Here is a 26349-nt window from a genome sequence, read left to right on the forward strand (position 1 = left end):
CACTTCCATTGAACCCTTTAGAAGAAATGTTTTCATTCCAAACTATGTCAAGTAACATCCTTAAAATCCACTGAGGTTTTAATGGATTTGATGACAAAGGTTGAGTATTGAAAATGACTGAGAAAGTTGACTAGAAATTTCTGAGAGGGTATCTTCTCGCATTTAGAGTCCTCACCCCCTACATCATATCGGGCTCTGAAGCCTGATGAGGAGCTGCTCGCAGTATCTAAAAACTCTGAAGCTAGGCCCAGGCTTCAAGAGGATCTCAGGCCTTCCAAGACAGCTGCAACAATACCATGCGGTAAACGTTAGTTTAGATAATATTCAGCTCCTAATGGAAGAGCTGGCCTTCACTCTGTGTCTGCCAGTAATGGAGGGTTACCAATTTCACCTCTGCCACAAGCAGAACCATGGACACAGACCTGAACTACTGCTTTGTATTGTGTCGCTGCACTTGCCAGAGTTAGAAACAATCTAAAAACAGCAACTTACATGTAATATAGCACTCAGCACATGACAGAATGTGCTTTCACATGGAAAGGTGGAGTAGGAAATATAGAGACTCTGCTGAGGAAACTAAAGGCTAGGGCAAAGAATCTGATTTTGCAAAGATTTAATCAAAATCAAAACAGCTTATTGCTAGAATCACTCTTGCTAGACAACCAATGTACTTTATAATTTTCCACATCAACCACCCCATGGTCTCCCTGAATGTTATTAACAAATTAACCTGAAATAGTGCCAGTCGGCACTAATGCCTGGCATTGCTGTACGAGATATTTGTATTCTCTGAATGCAAATTATTTATTCGCCAAGCCTTTATTTACACCACTTTTAGGATGTGATTACAGTTCGCACGCGATACCAATGTAATTCTCATGTTAGTAACAGGCATCAAGGAACAGGAAGTTGCAGATATGTCTTCAGCTAAGCTGTGGTGCGCTCCAAACCTTTGATATTGTCTGCACTGGATCAATATGACTCCTGTAGAGATGTTGCACAACTAATCATTTAGTGTAATTTGGAGCTCAGCCAGGCATTCATAATTGAATGGCATTACATAGCTATATCAACAAAGGCTCTAAAGCAGAACACGTTGAAACATTTGAAGTGGGCTGAAGAGGTGGCTAACCTGTCAATAAAAGATGAAACAGAAGTAAAAGCAGAAGTCAGTATTCTGGCGAGTCAGTTGGCCATCTGTTCAGTGAGTTTTAAATGTTTCAATATGTTCAACTTTGTTAACACAGCGTTGCAAAAGAATCGGATTGTGAATGCTTGGCTGAGCTCTAGGAGCTACAAATGGATTCAGCTCTGTAGGGTGTGATTTACACAGTTGTGAAGGGAAGCTTAACTTTCTTTGATTGATATTTTTATGATCTTGTTGCTTTTATGTGAAGTGACTTTTCGGTGCTTGCTTTTTATTTCGGAAATATTAAGAGGTTTAAAGTGAATTGCCTACAGCGCTGAGGATCGGGTCACTGTTTGTGTGGAGTTTGCACATTCTCCCAGCATCTGCATAGATCTCAGCCTCACAACCCAAAGATGTGCAGGTTGGGTGGATTGGTCATGCTAGATTGCCCCTTAATTGGAAAAAAAAAGAGTTGGGAACTCTAAATTTAAAAAAAAGGTTTTAAGTGAATTAAAACTTATTTGATGGAAGTATGAATAGTGATGTTCGATTAAAGTATAATGAGCTTTTAAAAGTGGAAATGTTTCAGGAGATTTTGAATGTCTGTTTTCGTATTTTGATAGTTTCATTAGCATTTCAAAGACTTGCCATTGTTATTATAGGGCTCATTAGTTCTGTACCTAGTGGATACTGGAAGAGAGAGTATAGTGGATGCATTGACACAGTTTGTATGAAGGAGGAATGTTGTTTATGGAGGGCCCATGAAGGGGCCTGAGAAGCGGGTGGGGAGTAAGCGGAGTACTAGGTTGCCTCACAGCCATATTCAAAACTGGACCTTGGTCCCAGTGGATGGAGGCAGCCGTCGAACCTGTCACCTCAGCATTTGTCCATCTCTGATGCCCCTCCTCCGGATCAACTCCAGACTGGTGTCTGCCACCTTGGGATGAAAATACGTTGCCAGAGGCAGAAATGCAGAGCCATTGAATTATGGAACGGTTACACCACAGAGGGACATCATTTGACTCATTGTATGTGTGCTGATCCTCTGTCACCTCTGCTCCTCTCATGCCTTTTCCCCAGAGCCCTGCAATGTTTTCCATTTCAGATAGTGGTCCAATTACCTTTTTAAAGCTTCAGGCAGTGCATTCCAGATCCCAACCACTCACTGCACAATGAAGTTTTTCCTCATGTTGCCATTGCTTCTTCCGCCAATCACTTTAAATCTGTGTCCTCTGGTTCTCAATCCTTCCACTTATGGGAACACTTTCTCTCTTGTTTACCCAGTCGCGATCTCTCAGGCTTCTGAAGATCTCGATCAAATTCTTTAAAAAAAAAAAATTTAGAGTACCCAATTCATTTTTTCCAATTAAGGGGCAATTTAGTGTGGCCAATCCACCTATCCTGCACATCTTTGGGTTGTGGGGGCGAAACCCACGCAAACACGGGGAGAAAGTGGAAACTCTACACGGACAGTGACCCAGAGTTAGGATCGAACCTGGGACTTGGGCCTCGTGTCCAGCAGGGCTAACCCACTGTGCCAGCGTGCTGCCCTTGATCAAATCCTGATTCCAATATCAAGATGAAAATCCAGCCCCAAGTGCTTCACAGTAAATACACATTTTACCTCACCCAAAATCATGTGAATTTCTGGGAGGCATGAGAAACCTGATGAAAACCCGCATCAACTCAGAGGACAACATCTGGGATCATCCGTATGGATCACCTCCATATGTCTTCCAGTCCTTGAACATCTTTTGGTGTCTCAGCTTCTAGAACAGGACACTGTTGTCGCAGTGTGGACTGGTCAAACTGGAGACAGTAGCTATGGTTGGACTGCTCATGGGCACAGTCATCATGGTGTGGGCTGGTCAGACTGAACACAGTCATTATGGTGTGATCTAGTTAGGCTGTACACAGTCGTCATGGTGTGGACTGGTCAGGCTGCACACAGTCGTCAGGGTGTGGACTGCTCATGGGCACAGTCATCATGGTGTGGACTGGTCAGACTGGACAGAGTCTTCATGGTGTGATCTGGTCAGACTGGACACAGTTGTCATGGTGTGATCTGGTCAGATTGCACACAGTCGACAGTGTGTTGACTGGTCAGGCTGGACACAGTCATCGTGATGTGGACTGGTCATACTGGACACAGTCGTCATGCTGTGGACTGGTCAGGCTGGACACAGTCATCATGGTGTGGACTGGTCAGACTGGACACAGTCATCATGGTGTGATCTAGTTAGGCTGTACACAGTCGTCATGGTGTGGACTGGTCAAGCTGCACACAGTCGTCAGGGTGTGGACTGCTCATGGGCACAGTCATCATGGTGTGGACTGGTCAGACTGGACAGAGTCTTCATGGTGTGATCTGGTCAGACTGGACACAGTCGTCAGGGTGTGGACTGGTCAGGCTGGACACAGTCGTCATGCTGTGGACTGGTCAGGCTGGACACAGTCATCATGCTGTGGACTGGTCAGGCTGGACACTGTCATCATGGTGTGGACTGGTCAGGCTGAACACAGTCGTCATGCTGTGATCGGGTCAGGCTGGACACAGTCATCATGCTGTGGACTGGTCAGGCTGCACACAGTCATCATGCTGTGGACTGGTCAGGCTGGACACTGTCGTCGTGGTGCGGACTGGTTGATTAGACGCAGTAGTGATGCTTTGATCTGGTCAGGCTGGATACAGTCATCGTGGTGTGATCTGGTCAGGCTAGACACAGTCCTCATGGTGTAGACTGGTTAGGCTGGACACAGTCCTCATGGTGTGGACAGGTCTGACTGGACACAGTCTTCATGTTGTCATCTGGTCAGGCTGGACACAGTCCTCATGCTGTAGACTGGTCAGGCTGGACACAGTCGACATGCTGTGGACTGGTCAGACTGGACACAGTCGTCATGGTGTGGACAGGTCAGACTGGACACAGTCGTCATGTTGTGATCTGGTCAGGCTGGACACAGTCCTCATGTTGTAGACTGGTCAGGCTGGACACAGTCCTCATGGTGTGGACTGGTCAGACTGGACACAGTCGTCATGGTGTAGACTGGTCACATTGGATGCAGTTGTCATGGTGTGGACTGGTCAGGCTGGACACAGTCGTCATGATGTGGACTGGTCATACTGGACACAGTCGTCATGATGTGAACTGGTCATACTGGACACAGTCGTCATGCTGTGGACTGGTCAGGCTGGACACAGTCATCATGCTGTGAACTGGTCAGACTGGACACAGTCGTCAAGGTGCGGACTGCTCAGACTGGACGCAGTAATGATGCTTTGCTCTTGTCAGGCTGGACACAGTCATCGTGGTGTGGAGTGGTCTGGCCGGACACAGTCCTCATGGTGTAGACTGGTCAGGCTGGACACAGTCCTTATGGTGTGATCTGGTCAGGCTGGACACAGTCCTCATGTTGTGATCTCGTCAGGCTGGACACAGTCCTCATGGTGTAGACTGGTCAGGCTGGACACAGTCCTCATGGTGTGGACTGGTCAGACTGGACACAGTCGTCATGGTGTGGACTGGTCAGACTGGACACAGTCGTCATGGTGTGGACTGGTCAGACTGGACACAGTCGTCATGGTGTGGACTGGTCAGGCTGGACACGGTCGTCAGGGTGTGCACTGGTCAGGCTGGACACAGTCGTCATGTTGTAGACTGGTCAGGCTGGACACAGTCCTCATGGTGTGGACTGGTCAGACTGGACACAGTCGTCATGGTGTGGACTGGTCAGACTGGACACAGTCGTCATGGTGTGGACTGGTCAGGCTGGACACGGTCGTCAGGGTGTGCACTGGTCAGGCTGGACACATTCGTCATGGTGTAGACTGGTCAGGCTGGACACGGTCGTCATTGTGTTGACTGGTCAGACTGGACACATTCCTCATGGGGTGGACTGGTCAGACTGGACACAGTCCTCATGGTGTGGACTGGTCAGACTGAACACAGTCGTCATGGTGCGGACTGGTCAGGTTGGACACAGTCATCATGTTGTGGACTGGTCAGACTGGACACAGTCATCATGGAGTGGAGTGATCATACTGGACTCAGTCGCCATGCTGTGATCTGGTCATACTGGACACAATCGTCATGGTGTGGATTGCTCAGGCTGGACACAGTCGTCATGCTGTAATCTGCTCAGACTGGACACAGTCATCATGTTGTGGACTGGTCGGGCTGGACGCAGTTGTCATGCCGTGATCTGGTCAGTCTGGACACAGTCCTCATGGTGTGAACTGATCAGGCTGGGCACAGTCATCATACTGTGGGTTGGTCAGGCTGGACACATTCGTCATGCTGTAATCTTCTCAGACTGGGCACAATCATCATGGAGTGGAGTGTTCAGACTGGACACAGTCACCATTCTGTGATCTGGTCAGACTGGACACAGTCATCATGGTGTGGATTGGTCAGGCTGGACACAGTCATCATGGTGTGGATTAGTCAGGCTGGACACAGTCCTTATGCTGTAATATGGTCAGGCTGGATACAGTCCTCATGGTGCGGACTGGTCAGACTGGACGTTGTAGTCATGCAGTGACCTGGTCAGACTGGACACAATCAGCATGGTGTGGACTGGTCAGGCTGGACACAGTCGTCATGGTGTGGACTGGTCAGGCCGGACACAGTAGTCATGCTGTAATCTGGTCAGGCTGGACACAGTCCTCATGGTGTGATCTGGTCAGACTGGACACAGTCGTCATGGTGTGATCTGGTCAAGCTGGACACAGTCGTCATAGAACATAGAACATAGAACAATACAGCGCAGTACAGGCCCTTCGGCCCACGATGTTGCACCGAAACAAAAGCCATCTAACCTACACTATGCCATTATCATCCATATGTTTATCCAATAAACTTTTAAATGCCCTCAATGTTGGCGAGTTCACTACTGTAGCAGGTAGGGCATTCCACGGCCTCACTACTCTTTGCGTAAAGAACCTACCTCTGACCTCTGTCCTATTTCTATTCCCCCTCAGTTTAAAGTTATGTCCCCTCGTGCCAGCCATTTCCAACCGCGGGAGAAGGCTCTCACTGCCCACCCTATCCAACCCCCTGATCATTTTGTATGCCTCTATTAAGTCTCCTCTTAACCTTCTTCTCTCCAACGAAAACAACCTCAAGTCCATCAGCCTTTCCTCATAAGATTTTCCCTCCATACCAGGCAACATTCTGGTAAATCTCCTCTGCACCCGCTCCAAAGCCTCCACATCCTTCCTGTAATGCGGTGACCAGAACTGTACGCAATACTCCAAATGCGGCCGTACCAGAGTTCTGTACAGCTGCAACATGACCTCCCGACTCCGGAACTCAATCCCTCTACCAATAAAGGCCAACACTCCATAGGCCTTCTTCACAACCCTATCAACCTGGGTGGCAACTTTCAGGGATCTATGTACATGGACACCTAGATCCCTCTGCTCATCCACACTTTCAAGAACTTTACCATTCGCCAAATATTCCGCATTCCTGTTATTCCTTCCAAAGTGAATCATCTCACACTTCTCTACATTAAACTCCATTTGCCACCTCTCAGCCCAGCTCTGCAGCTTATCTATATCCCTCTGTAACCTGCTACATCCTTCCACACTATCGACAACACCACCGACTTCAGTATCGTCTGCAAATTTACTCACCCACCCTTCTGCGCCTTCCTCTAGGTCATTGATAAAAATGACAAACAGCAACGGCCCCAGAACAGATCCTTGTGGTACTCCACTTGTGACTGTACTCCATTCTGAACATTTCCCATCAACCACCACCCTCTGTCTTCTTTCAGCTAGCCAATTTCTGATCCACATCTCTAAATCACCCTCAATCCCCAGCCTCCGTATTTTTTGCAATAGCCTACCGTGGGGAACCTTATCAAACGCTTTGCTGAAATCCATATACACCACATCAACTGCTCTACCCTCATCTACCTGTTCAGTCACCTTCTCAAAGAACTCAATAAGGTTTGTGAGGCATGACCTACCCTTCACAAAGCCATGCCGACTATCCCTGATCATATTATTCCTATCTAGATGATTATAAATCTTGTCTCTTATAATCCCCTCCAAGACTTTACCCACTACAGACGTGAGGCTCACCGGTCTATAGTTGCCGGGGTTGTCTCTGCTCCCCTTTTTGAACAAAGGGACCACATTTGCTGTCCTCCAGTCCTCTGGCACTATTCCTGTAGCCAATGATGACATAAAAATCAAAGCCAAAGGTCCAGCAATCTCTTCCCTGGCCTCCCAGAGAATCCTAGGATAAATCCCATCAGGACCCGGGGACTTATCTATTTTCAGCCTGTCCAGAATTGCCAACACCTCTTCCCTACGTACCTCAATGCCATCTATTCTATTAGCCTGGGGCTCAGCATTCTCCTCTACAACATTATCTTTTTCCTGAGTGAATACTGACGAAAAATATTCATTTAGTATCTCGCCTATCTCTTCAGACTCCACACACAATTTCCCATCCCTGTCCTTGGCTGGTCCTACTCTTTCCCTAGTCATTCGCTTATTCCTGACATACCTATAGAAAGATTTTGGGTTTTCCTTGATCCTTCCTGCCAAATACTTCTCATGTCCCCTCCTTGCTCGTCTTAGCTCTCTCTTTAGATCCTTCCTCGCTACCTTGTAACTCTCCATCGCCCCAACCGAAACTTCACACCTCATCTTCACATAGGCCTCCTTCTTCCTCTTAACAAGAGATTCCACTTCCTTGGTAAACCACGGTTCCCTCGCTCGACGCCTTCCTCCCTGCCTGACCGGTACATACTTATCAAGAACACGCAGTAGCTGATCCTTGAACAAGCCCCACTTGTCCAGTGTGCCCAACACTTGGAGCCTACTTCTCCACCTTATCCCCCCCAAGTCACGTCTAATGGCATCATAATTGCCCTTCCCCCAGGTATAACTCTTGCCCTGCGGTGTATACTTATCCCTTTCCATCATTAACGTAAACGTCACCGAATTGTGGTCACTGTCCCCAAAGTGCTCTCCTACCTCCAAATCCAACACCTGGCCTGGTTCATTACCCAAAACCAAATCCAACGTGGCCTCGCCTCTTGTTGGCCTGTCAACATATTGTTTCAGGAAACCCTCCTGCACACACTGTACAAAAAACGACCCATCTATTGTACTCGAACTATATCTTTTCCAGTCAATATTTGGAAAGTTAAAGTCTCCCATAATAACTACCCTGTTACTTTCGCTCTTATCCAGAATCATCTTCGCCATCCTTTCCTCTACATCCCTAGAACTATTAGGAGGCCTATAAAAAACTCCCAACAGGGTGACCTCTCCTTTCCTGTTTCTAACTTCAGCCCATACTACCTCGGAAGAAGAATCCCCATCTAGCATCCTCTCCGCCACCGTAATACTGCTCTTGACTAGCAGCGCCACACCTCCCCCTCTTTTGCCTCCTTCTCTGAGCTTACTAAAACACCTAAACCCCGGAACCTGCAACATCCATTCCTGTCCCTGCTCTATCCGTGAATCTAGTCATGCCGTGATCTGGTCAGTCTGGACACAATCCTCATGGTGTGGGTTGGTCAGGCTGGACACAGTCGTCATGCTGTAATCTTCTCAGACTGGACACAGTCCTCATGGTGTGATCTGGTCAGACAGGACACAGTCGTCATGGTGAAATCTGGTCAGGCTGGACACAGTCCTCATGGTGTAGACTGGTCAGACTGGACACAGTCGTCATGCTGTGGACTGGTGAGACTGGACACAGTGCTCAAGGTGTGATCTGGTTAGGTTGGACACAGTGCTCAAAGTGTGATCTGGTTAGGTTGGACACAGTTGTCATGGTGTGGACTGGTCAGGCTGAATACAGTGGTCATGGTGTGGATTGCTCAGGCTGGACACAGTCGTCATGTTGTGGACTGGTCAGACTGGACACAGTCACCATGCTGTGATCTGGTCAGACTGGACGGCATCGTCAGTGTGGACTACTCAGGCTGGACACAGTCGCCATGCTGTGATCTAGTCAGACTGGACACTGTCGTCATGGTCTGGAGTGGTCAGACTGGACACAGTCGTCATGCTGTGATCTGGTCAGACTGGACACTGTCGTCATGGTCTGGAGTGGTCAGACTGGACACAGTCTTCATCTTGTGATCTGGCCAGACTGGACACAGTCGTCATGATGTGGACTGGTCATACTGGACACAGTCATCATGATGTGGACTGGTCATACTGGACACAGTCGTCATGCTGTGGACCGGTCAGGCTGGACACAGTCGTCATGATGTGGACTGGTCATACTGGACACATTCGTCATGCTGTGGACTGGTCAGGCTGGACACAGTCATCATGCTGTGAACTGGTCAGACTGGACACAGTCGTCAAGGTGCGGACTGCTCAGACTGGACGCAGTAGTGATGCTTTGCTCTGGTCAGACTGGACACAGTCCTCATGGTGTGATCTGGTCAGGCTGGACACAGTCGTCATGGTGTGGACTGGTCAGACTGGACACAGTCCTCATGGTGTGATCTGGTCAGGCTGGACACAGTCCTCATGTTGTGTTCTGGTCAGGCTGGACACAGTCGTCATGTTGTGATCTGGTCAGGCTGGACACAGTCCTCATGGTGTAGACTGGTTAGGCTGGGCACAGTCCTCATGGTGTGGACATTTCAGACTGGACACAGTCGTCATGTTGTGATCTGGTCAGGCTGGACACAGTCCTCATGTTGTGATCTGGTCAGACTGGACACAGTCGTCATGGTGTGGACTGGTCAGGCTGGATACAGTCCTCATGTTGTAGAATGGTCAGACGGGACACAGTCATCATGGTGTGGACAGGTCAGACTGGACACAGTCGTCATGGTGTGGACTGGTCAGGCTGGACACAGTCGTCAGGGTGTGCACTGGTCAGGCTGGACACGGTCGTCATGGTGTAGACTGGTCAGGCTGGACATAGTCCTCATGGTGTGGACTGGTCAGACTGGACACAGTCCTCATGGGGTGGACTGGTCAGACTGGATACAGTCCTCATGGTGCGGACTGATCAGACTGGACACAGTTGTCATGTTGTGATCTGGTCAGGTTGGACACAGTGCTCAAGGTGTGATCTGGTCAGACTGGACACAGTCCTCATGATGTGGACTGGTCAGACTGAACACAGTCGTCATGGTGCGGACTGGTCAGGTTGGACACAGTCATCATGTTGTGGACTGGTCAGACTGGACACAGTCATCATGGAGTGGAGTCATCATACTGGACTCAGTCGCCATGCTGTGATCTGGTCAGACTGGACACAATCGTCATGGTGTGGATTGCTCAGGCTGGACACAGTCATCATGCTGTAATCTGGTCAGGCTGGATACAGTCCTCATGGTGTGATCTGGTCAGACTGGACACAGTCCTCATGGTGTGATCTGGTCAGGCCGGACACAGTCGTCATGATGTGGACTGGTCATACTGGACACAGTCGTCATGATGTGGACTGGTCATACTGGACACAGTCGTCATGATGTGGACTGGTCATACTGGACACAGTCGTCATGCTGTGGACCGGTCAGGCTGGACACAGTCGTCATGATGTGGACTGGTCATACTGGACACATTCGTCATGCTGTGGACTGGTCAGGCTGGACACAGTCATCATGCTGTGAACTGGTCAGACTGGACACAGTCGTCAAGGTGCGGACTGCTCAGACTGGACGCAGTAGTGATGCTTTGCTCTGGTCAGACTGGACACAGTCCTCATGGTGTGATCTGGTCAGGCTGGACACAGTCCTCATGTTGTGTTCTGGTCAGGCTGGACACAGTCGTCATGTTGTGATCTGGTCAGGCTGGACACAGTCCTCATGGTGTAGACTGGTTAGGCTGGGCACAGTCCTCATGGTGTGGACATTTCAGACTGGACACAGTCGTCATGTTCTGATCTGGTCAGGCTGGACACAGTCCTCATGTTGTGATCTGGTCAGACTGGACACAGTCGTCATGGTGTGGACTGGTCAGGCTGGCCCCGGTCGTCAGGGTGTGCACTGGTCAGGCTGGATACAGTCCTCATGTTGTAGAATGGTCAGACGGGACACAGTCATCATGGTGTGGACAGGTCAGACTGGACACAGTCGTTATGTTGTAGACTGGTCAGGCTGGACACAGTCGTCATGGTGTGGACAGGTCAGACTGGACACAGTCGTTATGTTGTAGACTGGTCAGGCTGGACACAGTCGTCATGGTGTGGACTGGTCAGACTGGACACAGTCGTCATGGTGTGGACTGGTCAGGCTGGACACGGTCGTCATGGTGTAGACTGGTCAGGCTGGACACAGTCGTCAGGGTTTGGACTGGTCAGGCTGGACACAGTCGTCATGTTGTAGACTGGTCAGGCTGGACACAGTCCTCATGGTGTGGACTGGTCAGACTGGACACAGTCGTCATGGTGTGGACTGGTCAGACTGGACACAGTAGTCATGGTGTGGACTGGTCAGGCTGGACACAGTCGTCAGGGTGTGCACTGGTCAGGCTGGACACGGTCGTCATGGTGTAGACTGGTCAGGCTGGACATAGTCCTCATGGTGTGGACTGGTCAGACTGGACACAGTCCTCATGGGGTGGACTGGTCAGACTGGATACAGTCCTCATGGTGCGGACTGATCAGACTGGACACAGTTGTCATGTTGTGATCTGGTCAGGTTGGACACAGTGCTCAAGGTGTGATCTGGTCAGACTGGACACAGTCCTCATGATGTGGACTGGTCAGACTGAACACAGTCGTCATGGTGCGGACTGGTCAGGTTGGACACAGTCATCATGTTGTGGACTGGTCAGACTGGACACAGTCATCATGGAGTGGAGTCATCATACTGGACTCAGTCGCCATGCTGTGATCTGGTCAGACTGGACACAATCGTCATGGTGTGGATTGCTCAGGCTGGACACAGTCATCATGCTGTAATCTGGTCAGGCTGGATACAGTCCTCATGGTGTGATCTGGTCAGACTGGACACAGTCCTCATGGTGTGATCTGGTCAGGCCGGACACAGTCGTCATGGTGAGGACTGGTCAGGCCGGACACAGTAGTCGTGCTGTAATCTGGTCAGGCTGGACACAGTCCTCATGGTGTGATCTGGTCAGACTGGACACAGTCGTCATGGTGTGATCTGCTCAGACTGGACTCAGTCATCATGTTGTGGACTGGTCAGGCTGGACGCAGTTGTCATGCCGTGATCTGGTCAGACTGGACACAGTCATCTTGGCCTGGAGTGGTCAGTCTGGACACAGTCCTCATGTTGTAGACTGGTCAGGCTGGACACAGTCGTCATGATGTGGACTGGTCATACTGGACACATTCGTCATGCTGTGGACTGGTCAGGCTGGACACAGTCATCATGCTGTGAACTGGGCAGACTGGACACAGTCGTCAAGGTGCGGACTGCTCAGACTGGACGCAGTAGTGATGCTTTGTTCTGGTCAGGCTGGACACAGTCGTCAAGGTGCGGACTGCTCAGACTGGATGCAGTAGTGATGCTTTGCTCTTGTCAGGCTGGACACAGTCATCATGGTGTGGAGTGGTCTGGCCGGACACAGTCCTCATGGTGTAGACTGGACATGGTGTAGTCAGGCTGGACACAGTCCTCATGGTGTGATCTGGTCAGGCTGGACACAGTCCTCATGTTGTGATCTGGTCAGGCTGGACACAGTCCTCATGTTGTGATCTGGTCAGGCTGGACACAGTCGTCATGTTGTGTTCTGGTCAGGCTGGACACAGTCCTCATGTTGTGATCTGGTCAGGCTGGACACAGTCGTCATGTTGTGTTCTGGTCAGGCTGGACACAGTCCTCATGTTGTGATCTGGTCAGGCTGGACACAGTCCTCATGGTGTAGACTGGTTAGGCTGGACATAGTCCTCATGGTGTGGACATTTCAGACTGGACACAGTCGTCATGTTGTGATCTGGTCAGGCTGGACACAGTCCTCATGTTGTAGACTGGTCAGACTGGACACAGTCGTCATGGTGTGGACTGGTCAGGCTGGACACGGTCGTCAGGGTGTGCACTGATCAGGCTGGATACAGTCCTCATGTTGTAGAATGGTCAGACGGGACACAGTCCTCATGGTGTGGACTGGTCAGACTGGACACAGTCGTCATGGTGTGGACTGGTCAGGCTGGACACGGTCGTCATGGTGTAGACTGGTCAGGCTGGACACAGTCGTCAGGGTGTGGACTGGTCAGGCTGGACACGGTCGTTATGGTGTAGACTGGTCAGGCTGGACACAGTCGTCAGGGTGTGGACTGGTCAGGCTGGACACAGTCGTCATGTTGTAGACTGGTCAGGCTGGACACAGTCCTCATGGTGTGGACTGGTCAGACTGGACACAGTCGTCATGGTGTGGACTGGTCAGACTGGACACAGTAGTCATGGTGTGTACTGGTCAGGCTGGACACAGTCGTCAGGGTGTGCACTGGTCAGGCTGGACACGGTCGTCATGGTGTAGACTGGTCAGGCTGGACATAGTGCTCATGGTGTGGACTGGTCAGACTGGACACAGTCCTCATGGGGTGGACTGGTCAGACTGGATACAGTCCTCATGGTGCAGACTGATCAGACTGGACACAGTTGTCATGTTGTGATCTGGTCAGGTTGGACACAGTGCTCAAGGTGTGATCTGGTCAGACTGGACACAGTCCTCATGATGTGGACTGGTCAGACTGAACACAGTCATCATGGTGCGGACTGGTCAGGTTGGACACAGTCATCATGGTGTGGACTGGTCAGACTGGACACAGTCATCATGGAGTGGAGTCATCATACTGGACTCAGTCGCCATGCTGTGATCTGGTCAGACTGGACACAATCATCATGGTGTGGATTGCTCAGGCTGGACACAGTCATCATGCTGTAATCTGGTCAGGCTGGATACAGTCCTCATGGTGTGATCTGGTCAGACTGGACACAGTCCTCATGGTGTGATCTGGTCAGGCCGGACACAGTCGTCATGGTGAGGACTGGTCAGGCCGGACACAGTAGTCGTGCTGTAATCTGGTCAGGCTGGACACAGTCCTCATGGTGTGATCTGGTCAGGCCGGACACAGTCGTCATGGTGAGGACTGGTCAGGCCGGACACAGTAGTCGTGCTGTAATCTGGTCAGGCTGGACACAGTCCTCATGGTGTGATCTGCTCAGACTGGACTCAGTCATCATGTTGTGGACTGGTCAGGCTGGACGCAGTTGTCATGCCGTGATCTGGTCAGACTGGACACAGTCATCTTGGCCTGGAGTGGTCAGTCTGGACACAGTCCTCATGTTGTAGACTGGTCAGGCTGGACACAGTCGTCATGATGTGGACTGGTCATACTGGACACATTCGTCATGCTGTGGACTGGTCAGGCTGGACACAGTCATCATGCTGTGAACTGGGCAGACTGGACACAGTCGTCAAGGTGCGGACTGCTCAGACTGGACGCAGTAGTGATGCTTTGTTCTGGTCAGGCTGGACACAGTCATCATGGTGTGGAGTGGTCTGGCCGGACACAGTCCTCATGGTGTAGACTGGACATGGTGTAGTCAGGCTGGACACAGTCCTCATGGTGTGATCTGGTCAGGCTGGACACAGTCCTCATGTTGTGATCTGGTCAGGCTGGACACAGTCCTCATGTTGTGATCTGGTCAGGCTGGACACAGTCGTCATGTTGTGTTCTGGTCAGGCTGGACACAGTCCTCATGTTGTGATCTGGTCAGGCTGGACACAGTCGTCATGGTGTGATCTGGTCAGTCTGGACACAGTCCTCATGGTGTGGACTGATCAGGCTGGACACAGTCATCATAGTGTGGGTTGGTCAGGCTGGACACAGTCGTCATGCTGTAATCTTCTCAGACTGGGCGCAGTCATCATGGAGTGGATTAGTCAGGCTGGACACAGTCCTTATGCTGCAATATGGTCAGGCTGGATACAGTCCTCATGGTGCGGACTGGTCAGACTGGACACTGTAGTCATGCTGTGATCTGGTCAGACTTGACACAGTTGGCATGGTGTGGACTGGTCAGGCTGGACACAGTCGTCATGGTGAGGACTGGTCAGGCCGGACACAGTAGTCGTGCTGTAATCTGGTCAGGCTGGACACAGTCCTCATGGTGTGATCTGCTCAGACTGGACTCAGTCATCATGGTGTGGACTGGTCAGGCTGGACACAGTCGTCATGGTGAGGACTGGTCAGGCCGGACACAGTAGTCGTGCTGTAATCTGGTCAGGCTGGACACAGTCCTCATGGTGTAGACTGGTCAGACTGGACACAGTCTTCATGCTGTGGACTGGTGAGACTGCATACAGTGCTCAAGGTGTGATATGGCCAGGCTGGACACAGTCCTCATGGTGTGATCTGGTTAGGTTGGACACAGTGGTCATGGTGTGGACTGGTCAGGCTGAACACAGTGGTCATGGTGTGGACTGGTCAGACTGGACACAGTCATCTGTTGTGGACTGGTCAGACTGGACGGCATCGTCACAGTGTGGACTGGTCAGGCTGGTTGCGGTAGTCATGCTGTGATCTGGTCAGACTGGACACAGTCATCATCGTCTGGAGTGGTCAGACTGGACACTGTCGTCATGTTGTAGACTGGTCAGGCTGGACACTGTCGTCATGGTGCGGGCTGGTCAGTGCATTTTTAGTTTTGTTTTTAATTTGTTCAAACTAGATTTCCAAAATATTCTTAATTTTGCTGTTATGCAATAATTGGAAAGTTTAGCGACTGATCTCAGATTCAGTCTCTCAAGAAATTGTGATCGGGTGACGTTAGGCTCGGGTTTTAAAGGTCTGAAGATTTTATGAACAGTAGAGTTTCATATTCCCAGGGCTCGGTTCTCCAAAAATGGGGCGTTTCACTCCAGACTTTCCTGAAAAAAATAAAGAGCAATTCCTTTACCTGCAGACGGCTGGCAGGGACCTGGGGAGCTCCAGGCAGCTTTATCTGCGGATATGGGCCCCCGCACCTCAGGTTCCGAGTCTGCGCATGCGCACGGTGGCGGTTTCAGCGGCCGTGCCGAACGCGATGGCGGACTCGGATCGCGGCCCAGGACCAAGAAACAAGGGGCGAGATTCTCCGACCCCCCGCCGGGTCGGAGAATCGCCGGGGGCTGGCGTGAATCCCGCCCCCGCCGGTTGCCGAATTCTCCGGCACCGGATATTCGGCGGGGGCGGGAATCGCGCCGCACCGGTTGGCGGGCCCCCCCCGCGCAATTCTCCAGCCCGGATGGGCCGAAGTCCTGCTGCTAAAATGCCTGTCCCACCTGCGTAGATTAAACCACCTACCTTACCGGCGGGACAAGGCGGCGCGGGCGGGCTCCGGGGTCCTGGGAGGGGTGGGGGTGCGGGATGATCTGGCCCCGGGGGGTGCCCCAACGGTGGCCTGGCCCGCGATCGGGGCCCACCGATCCGCGGGTGGGCCTGTGCCGTGGGGGCACTCTTTTCCTTCCACCTTCGCCACGGTCTCCACCATGGCGGAGGCAGAAGAGACTCCCTCCACTGCGCATGCACGGGAATGCCGTCAGCGGCCGCTAATGCTCCCGCGCATGTGCCGCCCGGAGATGTCATTTCCGCACCAGCTGACGGGGCACCAAAGACCTTTTCCGCCAGCTGGCGGGGCGGAAATTCGTCCGGCGCAGGTCTAGCCCCTTAAGGTTGGGGCTCGGCCCCCAAAGATGCGGAGCATTCCGCACCTTTGGGGTGGCGCGATGCCCGACTGATTTGCGCCGTTTTGGGCGCCAGTCGGCAGACATCGCGCCGATACCGGAGAATTTCGCCCAAGGTCCCACCAATCTGCCCTGCGGCGCTTCATCTGACCTGTCCAATCGCTGCTCCGGCCGCCGATAAGGCCCCCCCCCCCCGCTGCTGGATCTCCGCCCCCCCCCACCAGGCGACCGCACACCGAGTCCGCAGCCGCCGCGCACGAGTCCCGACTGGCCAAACGTGGTTAGAACCACGCCGTCGGAAACCCGGCCGATCGGGACCGGAGTATCGCTGGGAGGGCCTCTGGCAATGGCCCCCCAGCCGCGCGCAGTGATTCACAGGCGAACAATTCTCCGGGGACCCGAGAATTGTGGGAGCGATGCCGGGCTCGATTCTCGCATAAAAGTTGATTCGTCGCCCCCACGCCAAACGGGATTTCAGCACGGGCCTGCAGAGAATCCAGCCCCTAATGTCCAAGGACAGCCCTCTGAACAGGAGACAGTGAGATTTCAGCAATGTGAGGATGTAGGGAGGGGGAAGGCAGTTTATGGTAGCATAATTGGATCGGAGGGACCACCGGCCAGGGAGGTTCCCAGACTACAGTAGAATCAGGAGAAACAAGGGTTATTAAAATTCAACATGCTTACTTGCAGGGAAAAAATGATGCTAAAATATTTTGATAATTATTTCTAGCCCTACCACTTAAAATTACAAAAGCTTTTAAAGAAAATTGCAATTTCAATAAAACAGCCAAGTTGAGGGTGAGGCAGCCAAACTTAGAATTATCACATGGTTATATCAGAGAAGGAGACCTTTCGACCCATCATGTCTATACTGGCTCTCCAGTTAAGGGTGGGGCTACTTCCACAATAATAAATTAATGGATGAGGACCACAAAGCAAACCACATACACACACACACACACGTGCAGACATGCATATACACAGACATGCAAACACATGCACGCACTCATAAAACACACATGCATGCACACACCTGCATGCGTACCTGCACACCCATAAAACACACATACATACATGCACATCTGCATGTATACATGCACACCCATACATTCACAGATACAACACATGCATGAACATACATGTGCACGCATACACTCACACACATGAAACACACCAAACACCACAATTAGCATAGTGACACTGTTCATGGGTCCCTTTCTTGCCAGAACTCCAAACTGTAGGAAACAGAGGTACCGTGTCTCTGGTGCCTTTCCATGCAAGAGCTTACCATTAACGTGCAGGTGTTTTATGTGTATATGTGTGGGTGTGCATGTATGCATGCAGGTATATGTATTATCTCCTCTTCCAGGTATACATGATTCACAGATGCCTCATGCCAACAATACAGTCATCCTCACATTAATGAGTGTGGACATTTGTTTGCCACCTACAAGGAGGTGCCAAACTGCTTGATGCCTCTCGTGAGCCTGTCTAATTGGTCTAGGGATGGACAACAGATCTTTGACACATGCCATGATTGGGTGACATCTGGGTTTGGAAGCACCAACTTGGGTTATGAGCAATAATTACATAAACCATGTTTGGAGTCCCTGGACTCCATAAAGTTTCACTCTGACCGAGAATTTTTGGGATTTTGAACGGATTTGATGAGGTAACGAGTTTCCTTGCTACAGGACAACTGAACAGAACCTTCCAGTTAGAGCTAGGCTATTCAGGAGAAACCTCTGCGTACAAACGGTGGTTGCATTGTGCAACTCTCTTCCACACAGAGAAGTGAATGCAAGTTCAATTCAAAATTTTCGATCTGAAGGTGCTATATTTTTCCTGGACAATGGGTAGAAAAGGATATGGAGCCAAGGCAGCGAAGACAGATTTAAGGTGCAGACTAGCCATGATCTCATTGAATGGTAACACAGGCTGGAAAGGCTGATAGGCTTCCTCCTGTTCTCCCGATGCTTGTAGTACACATTGTGCAAAGTCCCCAGCCTGTGGCCTTCCTGTGCTAAATCATTCCTCGATATAACTCAATCCTGACCCCTTTCCTATGAAGACAAAAATCATGATCAAAATTCCTGAAACTTGACATAATCCAGGAGGGTAACAGCAGCCCTTTCCTCGCCTTGTCTCCTCCTTCCTCATGTTCTCCTCTGAAGTTGAAAATGGCAGCACCAGGATCATTGGTGTCAACACTAAAGCAGGGCCAGGAAAACATTTGGAAAAATATATATATATTATCGCACGCTTGCCGGCTTCAAAATTCCAGGCACTAAAAGGTCATTTGTTGGCTTCCTGTCAGCATTCAATTCCAGCAACTTGCAGCAGCTGCTGTGTGTGGGTCGCGGGAACATATGTCACATTATTGCTGTTAGCCGTGACATTTTGACATTGAATCCCATTTGCTTGTAATAACTACAAGCCGCAGCCCAGTGGGGAGTTGTGCTCTCACCTTTCCATCAGCAGATCAAATGTTCAAGTGCAACTTCAGCAACTTGACATGTAAGCTGGCACTCCAGTGCAGTAACGAGTGAGGGCTGCACTGTTGGGCCATCTTTCAGGCAGGATGTTAAACAGAGGTCATGGCAATCTTTTCAGGTGTGTGTGAAAGACCCCAAAGGTAGGGCAGAGCTCCCTGATGTCCTGGTCAATTTTTATCCCTCAACTAATACCTAAAAAAAAGATTATCTGGTCATTTATCTTCCCGCCATATTTCACTGGCTATAAAGCACCACTCAAACATCAGGCTATTCTGGATAGAACTACATGAACGCAAATTTTTCTTTCTTTCAAGTTTTTGCCTGCATTTGGCCCCCAGTCTTATTCCCATCCAGTGGAGATTCAATGGGGACCACTCATTTCCTAAGGCCCCAAGCATTGACACCAATGGAGCACAAACTGTTGTGAGATCAACCCAGTAACATTGCTTGCCACGTGGGTATGGGTGACACCATTAAGGAGAGACAGGGTGGGGTAGGGTGGATGCTGAGAGAATTGTAGGGCGTGATTTACTGGCCTCGTTGTGTCTGACTTAGTGACACAACGAGGCCGTTGAAACTCGCAAGAGGCCTCTCGTAAGATTAGTGACACTCGGAACATCTCGAGATTCTACGTCATGATTAGGATCTCGCCCTCGCTGGGCGAGATCGAGATTAGCATATTGAAGTGGGCCATTAGGCTCATAAATATGTCTGCGCTGGATTCTCCCGATGCCCGGGACCTAAAGACCTGCCTGCAAGACGCCACCAGGGTGCCGTTTAGCACTGGTCCAAACAAACATGGACGAGGCATAAAGGCACCTGGGTTGGGGGGGGGGTCTCCCAGGCCATTAGAGACTCCTAGGTGGTTGGGCTCTGAGTAGGGTGGTACCCTGGTATTCCTGTTGGCACCCAGGCATTTTGGCATTTCCCGTCAGTGCAGAAAATGATGTACGTGCGTCCTCGACGAGGTGTTACCCACTGAGGCCAAAAAAAACAGTCAAGTGCCGTTGAACAGCAGGGTCTTTCTCTTGTTAAAGGAAAATATATTCATTCAAATTTTCCCTCTCAACAAGAAGAAACAAGAACACAACAATCAGAAATTGTACACTGGATTGCCCCCATATACAATAACCCCCCATATAACATTTAAAAACACAAATAGGGAAAAGCCCCCACCTTCACCCAAATGCCACCCCAAAAGAACCCCCCCCCCCCCCCCCCCCCCGGGCTGCTGCTGACCTCCTCCTAACGCTCCGCGAGATCGCCTAGGAACGGTTGCCACCGCCTGGAGAAACCTTGCACAGACCCTCGCAAGACAAACTTTATCCTCTCCAGCTTGATGAACCCTGCCATGCCATTGATCCAAGCTTCCACACTAGTGGGCTTCGCATCTTTCCATAGTAGCAAAATCCTCCGGCGGGCTACCAGGGACGCAAAGGCCAGAGTGCTGGCCTATTTCGCCTCCTGCACTCCCGGCTAATCCCCAGCTCGGCTTGACCCAGGCGTTCACCACCTTGGACATAGTCCTCACAAAACCCCTCCAAAACCCATCCAGCGCCGGACACGACCAGAACATGTGGACGTGGTTTGCCGGGCTCCCCGAGCACCTCCCACATCTGTCCTCCACCCCAAAGAACCTACTCAACCTTGCCCCTGTCATATGCGCTCTGTGAGTAACTTTGAACTGTATTAGGCTGAGCCTGGCACAAGAGGAGGAAGAATTAGCCCTACTCAGGGCATCAGCCCACAGACCCTCATCTATCTCCTCCCCAAGCTCCTCCTCCCACTTGCCCCTTAACTCCTCCACCGAGGCCTCCTCCTCTTCCTTCAGCTCCTGGTAAATCGCCGAAACCTTGCCTTCTCCAACCTATACACCCAAAATCACCCTGTCCTGAATCCCACGTGCCGGAAGCAGCTGGAATTCCCTCACCCGCTGCCTCACAAACGCCCTCACTTGCATGTACCTGAAAGCGTTTCCCAGGAGTAGCCCAAACTTCTCCTCCAGCGCCCCTCGGCTCGCAAACATCCCATCGATGAACAGGTCCCCCATTCTTCTAATCCCTGCCCGATGCCAGCTCCGAAACCCCCCATCCATCGTCCCGGGACGAACCGATGATTCTCCCGAATCGAGGACCAAACCGAGGCTCCCACCTCGCCCCGGTGTCGTCTCCACTGCCCCCCGATTTTCAACGTCGCCGCCACTAGCGGACTCATGGTGTACCTTGTCGGCGAGAGCGGCAGCGATGCCATCACCAGCGCCCTCAGGCTTGTGCCCACACAGGACGCCATCTCTAGCCTCTTCCACGCCGCCCCCTCTCCCTTCATTACCCACTTACGGATCATCGCCACATTGGTTGCCCAATAATAGCCACACAAATTCGGCAGCGCCAGCACCCCCCTGTCCCTGCTATGCTCCAGAAACACTCTCTTCACCCTCGGGGTCTTATTCGCCCACACAAATCCCATAATGCTCCTGCTTACCCGTTTGAAAAAGGCCTTGGGGATCAAAATGGGAAGGCACTGGAACGCAAAGAGAAACCTCGGGAGGACCGTCATTTTGACCGACTGCACTCTACCCGCTAGCGAGAGTGGCAGCATATCCCATCTTTTAAAATCCTCCTCCATCTGCTCCACCAACCGTGTCAAATTGAGCTTGTGCAGGGCCCCCCAACTCCTAGCTACTTGGATCCCTAGGTACTGAAAACCCCTTTCCGCCCTCTTCAGCGGCAGCTCGTCTATCCCCCTTCCCTGGTCCCCTGAATGCACCACAAAGAGCTCACTCTTCCCTACGTTGAGTTTATACCCCGAAAAGTCCCCAAACTCCCTAAGGATCCGCATGACCTCCACCATCCCCTCCACTGGATCCGCAACACACAACAATAGGTCATCGGCATACAACGACACCCGGTGTTCCTCTCCCCCCCGGACCAGTCCCCTCCATTTCCTGGACTACCTCAGTGCCATGGCCAGCGGCTCAATTGCCAGTGCAAACAACAAGGGGGATAAGGGGCACCCCTGCCTCGTCCCCTGGTACAGCCGAAAGTACTCCGACCTCCGCCGGTTCGTAGCCACACTCGCCACCGGAGCTCTATATAGCAGCCTGACCCAACTGATGAACCCCTCCCCGAACCCAAACCTTTGCAACACTTCCCAAAGATACTCCACTCCACCCGATCAAAGGCCTTCTCTGCGTCCATAGCTGCCACTACCTCCGCTTCCCCCTCCACCGAGGGCATCAAATCCACATTGAGGAGCCTCCGCACATTTGTATTCAGCTTCCTACCCTTCACAAATCCTGTCTGGTCTTCATGAATCACCCCCGGGACACAGTCCTCAATTCTCGTAGCCAGCACCTTCGCCAGCAACTTAGCGTCAACATTGAGGAGAGTGATCAGTCTATACGACCCACATTGCAATGGATCCTTGTCCCGCTTCAAGATCAAAGAAATCAGCGCCCTGGACATTGTTGGGGGCAAGGTCCCCCCTCGCTCGCCTTATTAAAAGTCCTCACTAGCAACTGGCCCAGCAGGTCTACGTATTTCCTGTAAAATTCAACCGGGAACCCATCCGGTCCCGGGCCCTTCCACGCCTGCATGCTCCCCAATTCTTTAACCAGCTCCTCCAGCCCAATCGGCGCCCCCAAACCAGCCACCTCCTCCTCCTCCACCCTCGGGAACCTCAGCTGATCGAGGAATCGTCGCATCCCCTCCTCCCCGCTGGGGGCTCAGACCTGTACAGATCCCCATAGAAGTCCCTAAATACCTTGTTTATTCTCACCGCACTCCGCACCGTATTCCCCCCCTCTATCCTTAACTCCACCAATCTCCCTCGCACAAAGCTGATGTGCCAGCATCCGACTCGCCTTCTCCCCATACTCATACGCCGCCCCGTGCGCTTTCCTCCACTGTGCCTCTGCTTTCCCCGTGGTCAACAGGTCGAATTCCGTCTGGAGGTTCCATCACTCCCTAAGTAGCCCCTCCTTGGGGGCCTTTGCATACCTCCTGTCCACCCTTAAAATCTCCCCCACCAACCTCTCCCTCTCCTCTCTCTTCTCCCTGTGGGCCCTAATGGAGATTAGCTCTCCCCTGACCACCGCCTTCAATGCCTCCCAGACTACCCCCACCTGCACCTCCCCATTGTCGTTGGCCTCCAAATATCTTTCAATACACCCCGCATCCGCCAACAGTCCCACATCGAGGCGCCACAGCGGGCACTGGTCCCTCTCCTCCCCCAACTCCAGCTCCACCCAATGCGGGGCGTGGTCCGAGATGGCTATGGCCGAATTTTCCTTTCCCTCCACTGTCGGGGTTAGCGCCCTACTCAAAATGAAAAAATCTATCCGGGAGTAGGCTCTATGGACGTGGGAAAAGAAGGAAAATTCCCTGGCTAGCGGCCTGGCAAACCTCCATGGAACCATTCCCCCCATCTGGTCCATAAACCCCTGAGCACTTTGGCCGCAGCCAGAACGGTCCAGTGCTGGGTCCAGCACTGAGTTGAAGTCCCCCCCCCCATTATCAAGCTTCCTACCTCCAGATCCGGAATCCGACCCAGCATGCGTTTCATAAATCTGGCATCATCCCAATTCGGGGCATATACGTTCACCAGTACCGCCCGCACCCCTTGCAACCTACCACTCACCATCACATATCGACCTCCATTATCCACTGCAATATTCAGTGCCTCGAACGATACCCGCTTCCCCACCAGTATTACAACCCTTCTGTTCTTCGCATCCAGCCCTGAATGAAAGACCTGCCCTACCCTCCCTTTCTCAGCCTCACCTGATCTGCCACCTTCAGATGTGTCTCCTGGAGCATAACCGCATCTGCCTTCAGTCCCTTTAAGTGCGCGAACACCTGGGCCCGTTCAGGCCCCTCACATTCCAAGTTATCAGCCGGATCATCAGCCGGATTGGCCCCCCCCCCGCCGACTAGCCATCTCCTTTTCTAGGCCAGCCACGTGCCTGCGCCTCCCGCACCCTCCAGTCCCCCAGGCGGCGGACTCCCGCCCCGACTACCTCTCCTACTTCCAGCTCCCCTTTGGCCAATACAGCAGCAACCCAGTTCCCCCCCCCTCCCCTCCGCTAGATCCTCATCTAGCCATTTTGATCCCGTAAGTCAGCTGACTCTTGCTGACCCCGGCCTCTCCCGCCATTCCATTGACCCCCCAGTGTGAGAAGCCCCCACCCCTTGGCAGTCAGTGTGCGCTCTTCTCCAGCACCGCCCTTCACCCCCAGCCCCGCCCTCATCCTTCCCTAATGCAGGAAAAAGCCCACGCTTTCCTGAACCGGCCCCGCCCCTCTGGCACAGCTCCTTTTTGCGGCCTTACCCCAACTCCCCATCCCCGGGCCTCCATCCCCCCTCCTCCTCCGCGGGGCCCTGCCCCTCCAACACCGCCGCCCACACTCTCCCACAGCCCCCACATCAAATCCATTCACCCATCCCCACCCAGCACCGAAACAAAACGAACATTCCCCAAAGGCAGTAAACACAGTAAACATCCTCCCACGACAAACCCTCAGTTTGAATCCAACTTTTCAGCCTGTATAAAGTTCCATGCCTCATCAGGCGTTTCAAAATAGTGGTGCCGATCTTGGAACGTGACCCACAATCGCGCTGGCTGCAGCATCCCGAACTTCACCCCCTTCCAATGGAGCACCGCCTTAGCCCGGTTAAAACCAGCCCTCTTATTAGCCACCTCCGCACTCCAGTCCTGGTAAATCCGGATCTCCGTGTTCTCCCACCTGCTGCTCCGCTATTTTTTGGCCCATCTCAGGACACACTCTCTGTTCATAAAGCGGTGGAACCTCACCACTACAGCCCTTGGCGGCTCGTTGGCTTTGGGTCTCCTTGCCAGGACCCGATGAGCCCCATCCAGCTCCAGGGGCCTCAGGAAAGCTCCCGCGCCCATCAGCGAATTGAGCATCATGCTCATATGTGCCCCGGAATCGGGCCCCTCCACTCCTTCAGGGAGACCCAGAATCCGAAGATTCTTCCACCTCGATCTATTCTCAAGGTCCTCAAATTTTTCCCCCCACCTCTTGTGCAGCGCCTCGTGCGCCTCCACCTTCACCGCCAGGCCCAAGATCTCGTCCTCGTTATCCGAGGCTTTTTGCCGAACCTCCCGGATCGCCGCCCCTTGGGCCTTCTGGGTCTCCACAAGCTTCTCAATCGCCGCCTTCATTGGCGCCAGCATTTCTGTCTTCAGCTCCGCAAAGCAGCGTTTAAGAAACTCCTGCTCCTCCTGCGACCACTGCACCCATGCTGCTTGGTCTCCACCCGCCGCCATCTTGCTTTTCCTCCCTCGCACTTTCCGCTGCACCAGGATCACTTTTTTAACCGCTCCACTCCTGGTCCAATCCATATAATGTCGGGGGGACCTTGCTGTCACCTTCCCACACTGGAAGCCGTCGAACAATTGCCGTTGGGGCCCCTCTGGAGAGCCCAAAAGTCCGTTCCCGGCGGGAGCTGCCGAACATGCGACCTACCTAGGCATAGCCGCAACCGGAAGTCTGCAGGGTCTTTCTCAGCGCTACAGGTGCCGAGAAACACCCGCAAAATGTGCCCGAAACGGGACTCTGTTCTTGTCCTGTTGAATCGTGCCTGTAAACTTTGGAGAAATGTCCAAAGCAGGTATAAGAAAAGCAAAAGTTCCAGTCCCCCTCCAGCGCAATGCAAGGACCAAAATAGGATGCAGCTCCTGCTTGAGAAAGTAGAATTTTTTATTCCAAAAGAAATTCAAAACAGTAAATATTTTCACGAATTACTTAAATACAAAAGGAAACAGATTGAAGCATTCTAACCATACTGCCTCAGGAACAGCCACTAACTGTGATAATGACCATGCAGAACTATGACGTTCTTGATGATTTATACAATCCTTTAGTCAAAACATTCACATATTCAAGAGGGATAGGGGGTTCCAGTCAGTATACTGGGTGCAGTGTACTCCTCACCTCCCCCACCGTGTTAGGAGAGCTTATGAGCTGAAATTGAAAAGGAAGAAAATAGAACAGAGCTTCTATTATTTTGTGTTTTCTTTCTCCCCATCCTTGTGAGCTTGTTTAAGTTTTGCCTGGAGGTACTTGTCCT

At 51.9% G+C, this 26349-nt stretch overlaps 1 protein-coding gene across 1 annotated transcript in view; it reads right to left on the reverse strand.

Annotated features, from left to right (window-relative positions):
• The window catches only part of LOC140393943 (peptidyl-prolyl cis-trans isomerase FKBP5-like), a 204796-nt gene that overhangs the window by 16682 nt on the left and 161765 nt on the right, over nucleotides 1–26349 (reverse strand). The gene's annotated exons all lie outside the window — the stretch shown is intronic.

This window comes from Scyliorhinus torazame, chromosome 17 (genome assembly GCF_047496885.1).
Source record: "Scyliorhinus torazame isolate Kashiwa2021f chromosome 17, sScyTor2.1, whole genome shotgun sequence".
NCBI lineage: Eukaryota > Metazoa > Chordata > Chondrichthyes > Carcharhiniformes > Scyliorhinidae > Scyliorhinus > Scyliorhinus torazame.